Genomic DNA, 8,144 nt, shown 5'->3' on the forward strand with positions numbered 1-8,144 from the left:
AATGTTGTTTGCCGCCTTCCACCTGGTGTTTTTCTGTCAGAACAGACAATACAAAGATAAAGAAATGCTTTGGAAAATACTAATGGTAAATTACGAAAGCACAACACTGTCTTAACACTTTGACTGCCATGGTGGTCACATACGACCAGCAACGATTTCTCCCGTGACGCCACGGTGGTCATAGGTGACCTTAGCCTTTCAACTTTTTACAATTGTAAAAAACTAAATGAAAATCGAGAGTTAGCGTATTTGAATATGGCCGATGTATAGAAGGTACATTGAAATAAAATGTGCCCTATCGAACGATTAAAATTTTTTATTAGAACAGTAAAGAATAACAAAATGTTAGAATAAATCTTGCATCTAACGGTGTACTTTGTTAAAGCACTCCAAACATAAATGCGGCGCACCAATACAATCCGGACAATAAGTGGTCACCTTCTTGGTCTTATTTTTAGCAATTTTCACCCAAATAGTTCGGAATTTTTTTTCTAACATTCCCTGAAAAATTTTCGTTCCAGGAACACTCGCCCTTCTTTTTTTTTGCAATTCGTGCCGTAATCTTCGTCGAACCGATACTAAGGCGCCACGGTGGTCACCCGTGACCACCAGTAAGAGAAACGCACCATTTGATAAAAATATTGTCTTCTAACATCGATTCATTATTATTTTGCCATTATATGCTTTGAATAATAAAAATAATGCCGTGGCGTCTTAGACCAAACATATGATTTCGACGTGGCAGTCAAAGGGTTAATACTGCAGAGATCTTTATTATTCGCCGCTTCAATACGAACTGTAAATTTCTTCTCTCAGTTTTCGGATTTCTTTATTATCTTATCAAGTTTCCCATATCATTGATACCCGTGTACCTTTGTACGCCTAATCCACTAATTCTACAAATTGGTCCACGGATTAGAGATGTGTATAGTCCGTTGTGAACGCACTACGCACACTTTTTTTCGACGTGTAAAACGGTTCATTTATTTATCATGCATCTTGTTAATTTTATTATATTTCAATTTGTTTTTTTTATGCCATTTAATAGAAAACTACAGAAGAACACGTGTTTCTTAAAAAATTGCGGTGGAATAAGTTCATTCTCCGTAATCGCTAATAAACTTTCAACCGAGTGATATGCCAAACTTATGTTGTTCCTCAGAGAGGACATCCGAGTGCAAAGGGTTAACTCTTTGCAAACTTTGACGAGTGGCGACGTCAGTCGCCATTAATTTCAATACTATAACCTAAATAACGAATGCGAAACGATAAACATATTAAGAATAACTATACACGAAGTAACTCAATAAACTAAGACCAAACAGGTGCTTTACTTTCCTCGTTTCATTGTTAAAAGCGTTAGCGAGGATATAAAGATATAAGAAAAGCTACGAACTGCGTTGTTCACCACGAGAAAATTGTTCAAGAGCAAGCGGTTAAACCTCCGCTAGGTCATAGTAAACAATTGCACTACCTGCTCTTCGGGTCGAAAAGATTCGACTCCACTCGATCGATCGTCTCATAGTCAATAACTTCGAGTGTTTTACGTGAAAACTGTTGTCTGACTGTTTACACCGTTTATTTTAAATCGCTTACGAAAGTTTCGCCGGTTTATTGTTGTCACGTGGCGAATAGCTATACAGTGTAGTACATAAGGATTCGCAATTACTATATAAATATGAGCAATATACTAACGTTCGCCAACGATCATACCACACAAAAATCACTGGTTCTCGTCCGATCACCAAAGTTAAGATGCGTTGGGCGCGGATAGTACTTAGATGGGTGACCGCTTGGGAACTCCGCGTGTTGTTGGCATAACTGCATTTTTGATTTTCCTATACCACCATCTTCTACAATTTTGCATTCGCAAGTCACTGATCTGGACCACGCACACCTGTCAAAGCTCTCAAGTTTTTAAATTCCGTTATATCCTATTGGGCTGTTCGGAAAGTCATTTCGTTTTTTATTTTGGTGAAAATGAAACACGATCTTTTTAGAATGTATAAAAATTTTATTAAATTATATATTTTCCTTTTTGGTCCAATACCTTTTATCATCTTTCGGGCAGGAGATTGATTCCACGCTCATAGAACTTCTGATCTCTGCTGGCAAAAACTGGTCCGAGTGATATTTGACATCCTCATTTGAAGCGAAGGTCTTTCCGTCCAAAAATTTTGCAAAGACCGGAACAAGAAATAGTCCGAAGGTGCGAAATCTGGAGAATACGGTGAGTGCAGTAGTACATCCCATTCAAGCTGTAAAAGCTTTTGGCGAGGTTCCAAACTTGTACGAGGTCTCGCATTATCGTGGTGGAACACTATACCTTCTCTACTGATCAATTCTGGCCTTTTCGGTTTGAGTGAATCAGACTGTTTTGTCCAGTTGATTACAGTACACTTCAAAATTAATCGTGGTATTGTCAGGTAGAAGCTCAAAAAAACGATCCCCTTGAAATCCCGGCAAGCAAACAGATAGCATAATTCAACTGATCACAGTTGAATCACGCTCGTTGAGTTTTCATAACATATATAAGATTATATATATGTAGGAGGAGGAGGAGGATGATAGAAGGAAAAGATTGTTTATCAGCTAAAATTAACTTTATTTCTTCGCCTACCCTACAATTATCAATATGCCACCGCTATACGAAACGAGCTTGTAGAGTTAAGGATACAAAGTTGAATTAAAATCGGTTTCTGCTTTCTTACAGCTACCGAATCACTCTGCCATTCGAACTTTCGAAGTATAATCCTCTCGCACGTGCCCTTCTATTCCTATTTAACCCTTTTAGCACCGAGCGAAAGAAGCGTAATTAAGCGAAGAATACCGGGCCGAATCGGCGAATTTACAGAGGTTTGCGAAAATGCTGATAAAAACGAAAGTAAGAGTGATATTTATGAAATTTAAAAAGCAGCATATTGCGAAATAAACGGGGAATAAAACGCCGCCAATTGTGTTTCGATATTTATTGAAAATCATAAGAATAACATAAATATAAGGCATCATGAAAATCGTACAAAGTGATTTCTCTTTTTCAAATCGTAATTGCATATAAAAAAAAATCATCGTTTGGTCATAGCTTTATATATATCAGATAGTACGATGTATTGGCATTGCATTTTGCAATCATTTGCAATGAAATAGTTGGTGTCGGATAACAAAACGAAAGGATAACGCTATGATGCACGGCAAGCGTCAGACAGATCTACTACATAAGTAGATCATGCAGCTGGTAATACGTCACTAAAAAAAATATAGGTGGTATTATAGATATTTATAGTTAGTTCTCTGGCCACTAAAAATATGTAATATTTCCTTATTTTTACTAAAAAAAAAAAATTGTGTTTCCATGAAAACGTTGACGGCTTTTGGACACTGACTGCACGTTAGACGGATCAAGAAGATTGAAAAAGATTTTAGGCTGGGCGTGTCGATGCACGAGTGTCACTTGAGTTTTCTGATAACTATCATAAACATCGTAAAGATTGCGATTACGGACCAGAGAAACTATCCCGTTTCGACGGATATCCGAGAGATATCCCGTGTCCCGTTTCTACCTTATCGCTCTAACATATACAGACCCTCGGCACTAATCAGCATAAGATATAACAAAAAGTTAAATCTAATAACCATTTTTTCACTTGTGTTGCATCGAATATGAACCATTTTAACATTTTATAAACTTATTCTGATACGCAGGCCTCTTGTGATGAGTATAATAAGGCTCTAACGGTGGCGCAACGATATATCGTCGTTGGTATTTTTGGCAAGAGCACCGAACGACGATATATATAAAAGGGTTATAAACTAAATGGGTTAACCTTTCACGCTGTTCTCTTTTATTCGCAGGCTTTCTTCGTCATCCACGCTTTCTCGGATATCCTCGATTTATGTGGGCCTGGACCTCCAGACACTTGGGCATTCCTAAACTTTCCGTCGATACTTTCACTCGGCTCTGTCATAGATATCTCTTTTATAAACAGTCCTATTACTCGCAGCCCTCTCGTATTCACTTATTCCCAAACACACTCGCTCAGGACATTCGACCATACACACAGTCACTCGATTCTACATGTATGTATACAAGGTGCAGCCAAATAATACACAGAGTGTATAAAAGTTAACTGTCACAGTCGTTGCAGCGTGAATGTGCACCTTCGTATCGATGAAGATCCCTTAAGGAAACGTAGCTGAAAAATTGTGCTTGCGCATGATTTTCCAGACTAAATTTTTATTTATCGCGATGTATTGGAAAAACGAAATGACTTTCCGCACGACTCAATATATTATTTGTCAAATATAGTGTTAGCAAAAGTTTATCTAGGAAATTTTTTTAATCGTATAATTAGATTTGTTTTCAAGTATAGTACACTATGATTCTGTATGCACGTGATCTGAGTGACACGATCGCATTGGACAAAGTATCGCTGTTCAGGCCCGTCGGTGACAACAGTCTACATGCGTCTTAAATAACATGACTAAACCTCCAAAATCTGCGTAGAAATATACAGGGCTGGACAAAATTATTGACACAGCATGATTGTTCCAATTCAAATGCTTATAACTACGAAACAAATTTGACGAAGAAGAAAATTTGTTTGACACGTGTATTTATTTATTATTTTGGTTTATTATTTAATATAAACAGTAACATAAGTAAAGTGATATTATATACGAAATAATAAACAAAAACGTGTTTATTGAACGTTTTCAAAACGTTTTCAAACGTGGACAAAAAAATGTGTGTCAAACAATTTTATTTTTTATCATTTTGTTCCATAATTATAAGCAATTATAATCAGAAAATCTTGCTGTTTTTGTCCACCTCTGATGAGGAATTTGGAAATACTAAGATCAGTAAATTCATTTTGGTAAAGGCTAAGAGCAGGGCTGAATTCGGCGGCACTGCAAGGCCGATTCAACCCGCGGTGGCGTAAGAGCGAGCTCTACATTGCCACCATTTTTCAAAAATCAGTTTAATATTCTGATTCCCAGATAGGGAATGTACCAGATATTAAGCTGATAAGAACAGATACTACACTTTGATCTTAGCTAAAATAGCCGAGAAGCGATAAATTTTGGAAATAAAATCGCCTTAATATAAGACGAAGTGTTTATTTTCACTTGCGAGAAAGAATGAAGTATATTCGCCGCCGTTAGGTGTCTCTACTAACTCGATACACAGGCGTATACGTGTTCCATGGGAAAGTAGACATTGCGCGAGTAAAAGATAAAACCAATTTTTAATAAAAACAAGAAAGAAAATTTTAGAAAAATAAATTATATTCACAACTTCATTTTGTTAACAATCGTGCACGTTAAATAAGTATTGCAACAAATGGCAATAAAGTGTTAAAAGTTAATTCGTTAAAAAAAAAAGAAATGTTTTAAATGGATTTTTGTATAAGAACCAATGATTTTATGTAAGTAAAATAAATGCGATACGTATAGAACAAAATACGAAGAAGTACATAATAATTAATTATTAATAAGTAATTCATTATTCAGATGAGAAACTCGATCAAGCTCCAATCTTTTTCGTATCATCGATTTTTGTCATCATCATCTTCATTATCCATCATCATTATCAACATAATTTTTGTCATATTTTTTTTTTTATTATTTAATCTGACGTGATTCGAAGCCTTGTTTATAATTGAAATGCTAATAAAATACATGATATACAAATATATTTGAAAATATACTACGTCCTAGGAATATTTATACAGTGTTATTATATATTTATAGAATATCTTTCTATGAATAAACGATGAATGTTGATTACATGGGAACGCTTAGGCCGTTCCTCGAAAACGCAATAATAAAGCAATAATAAACAGCGGCTTTGGATTCGGCTCAGACGTTCGGTTAATATCTCAAATGTATGCGGAAGGATGAAAGTGACTGCGTGTAACAGGATCGCATGGATATCTTTGGCAGTATCAAGTGCGTGTTTATGATCGAATGATTAAGGTACGTGACCGACCGAGAGATGGTACGTGCTAAAATGCATGACTAAAGTTTCAACGCGGTGATATTGAAACATTGATACTTTGAAATTCATACTTTTATTTCAAGGTCACACCACGCGTACTAAACGATGAAAAAGTACAATGACACAATGATCGATTGAAAACTCGGTTCTGTCCGATTGTTGTGGGTTTCCTATAAAATCCGGGTTCGAACTTGATTTCGTTCCTTTTCGTTCTTATAACGCATAAACTATGATTCCACAGTTATATTCAATATAGAAAATAATATACACAGTTGACGGCTATTGTTATTATTAACAATATATTATGTTGTTTTAATTACGAAATATTAACGGCTGTATATTATTATTCGTACCTAGTTAGGTAATTATCGTTAACCACGACTTTTCTTCGGCATAATCGTGAAATAATTCAGTTTATTCGAAATTTTTCTACGAATAATGCGTTAACCTTCCACATACTGTGCCGGAGTAGCTTTGATTCTTGTTGAGAATCACTGGAATGAAATAACACAGACATTGATGGGACCTGCGACGTACCTGAAAAGCGACAATTCCACGAACACGTTAACGTACCAACAAAATGTTGAATAGCGAAGGCTGTAAACAAAGAAAATCATCGGTTTTAGCAACGACCTGTCAATATGTACAAAAAAGGATAGAAAAAATGATTTAAGGAGTTGCCGAGCAGAAGGATTGGTGCGAAAGACCATTAAAACCGGTTAGCAACACGTACTCGTCGGTTTTTAAAATAGTGCAAAAATGCGAAAGAAAACAAAATTGCAAAGGCTTCTTGCCTCTGTCCGCTCGTGTATCGTTACCCACAGATACACACATTAACGCATTTACGTTGGAATAACAATCTCCTGTATTAGTATTTAGGATGTTGTAACTACAGTAGCAGAAATCGCCTTTGCCAGAAAGGCAAAACGTTTGTTTTCACTTGACTAGATACATTGGGCGTTAGAAGTAATTTCCGCTGAATCAAATCTTATAAATACATGCAAGCGTAGTATACATGCACATATATGCATATATATTAATCAATTAATAGAAAAAAGAAATTTTTAGTTAAAAAGAGTTATTTTCTTACATTTTGTTAAGAATTAAATTTGTTAAAAATGAAGTATGGAATATAGAAGAAAAAAAAAGAAACTAGTTTAAGGATCTGTTGTGTGAATGCAAAGTTTCTTATTTGCTGGTAGGTTATCGTCCTGTAGACGCTTCGATTTGCGTCGTCCAGAAATCTTGTTTCATTCGTCAATTTGTGATCTCGTTATGTAAAGGTTGAGTAAAACACGTCTATTCTATATTTTATTTTGTTTTCTCTTTATTTTAATCTTAATATAAATACTTATTAATTTCAGGAATTGCTTGTTTTGTTTACCTGTTATGTACCTGGGAACATAACCTAAAATGTGCGGTAAAATATGTTTTAGTTAAAGTACGGTAAAGTCTTCTTATAGGTACAGAAAATAGTCAAACGAGTCCCAAGTGATACTCGGAAAACAAAATTCCTGAATACAAGAATCATAATCATGAAACTCAGAAAACAGTTTTATCGTCTACAAGTGAAAGGTAACTAAAACGTGTGAAACTATTTAGTAAGGACGATTGCTGCAACTACCATAAGTAGATAAGTTTATACTTTATTGTCAGGTCTTTCAGGTAGTTATGAAAACCTTGATATAACATTGGCGAAGCTACCAGACGATAAACAAATTCAAGTCTATGGAGACAGAAAGGATTTTTTTCACCGAAAACAACAGATAAGTGTCAGGACAAGTCACAGAAGGTGATACCCTAGAAGAAGCCTTGTATTGTGGATAAAGGAATTGACAGAAAAATATGAGTTGCCTGAGTACAGAAAAAAAGAACAAATCGATAATAAGGTAAAGTCAATTGCTGTGAAAAAATTATACAATAACACGAAATTATTAAACAACGCTATTATTATTAATTTAACGATAGATATATAGAAATAATAAATACATATATTGAACATAGAAAGTAACTTAGTATGAATGCAAAAACAGTGGTAATCTGGTCGGAGATTGTAATTCCAAAGGAAACAAAGGCATATGCATTGATAATGCAGATGGATGAATTATGACATCGATAATTTTCTCGTGCAAATTGCCACACTGTT

General features: G+C 35.3%; 2 non-coding genes across 2 annotated transcripts; one reads left to right on the forward strand and one right to left on the reverse strand.

Annotated features, from left to right (window-relative positions):
- The first annotated feature begins 1,699 nt into the window (after window positions 1-1,699).
- On the forward strand, window positions 1,700-1,818 carry LOC143220429 (5S ribosomal RNA). Its single transcript, XR_013011623.1, has one exon. It is a non-coding gene; the product is annotated as a 5S ribosomal RNA (ribosomal RNA).
- Window positions 1,819-4,883: 3,065 nt separating this feature from the next.
- LOC143220431 (U2 spliceosomal RNA) lies at window positions 4,884-5,076 on the reverse strand. The gene has a single exon (XR_013011624.1). It is a non-coding gene; the product is annotated as a U2 spliceosomal RNA (small nuclear RNA).
- Between the last annotated feature and the right edge of the window lie 3,068 nt (window positions 5,077-8,144).

Source organism: Lasioglossum baleicum, unplaced genomic scaffold, assembly GCF_051020765.1.
Source record: "Lasioglossum baleicum unplaced genomic scaffold, iyLasBale1 scaffold0950, whole genome shotgun sequence".
In the NCBI taxonomy this organism is placed as follows: domain Eukaryota; kingdom Metazoa; phylum Arthropoda; class Insecta; order Hymenoptera; family Halictidae; genus Lasioglossum; species Lasioglossum baleicum.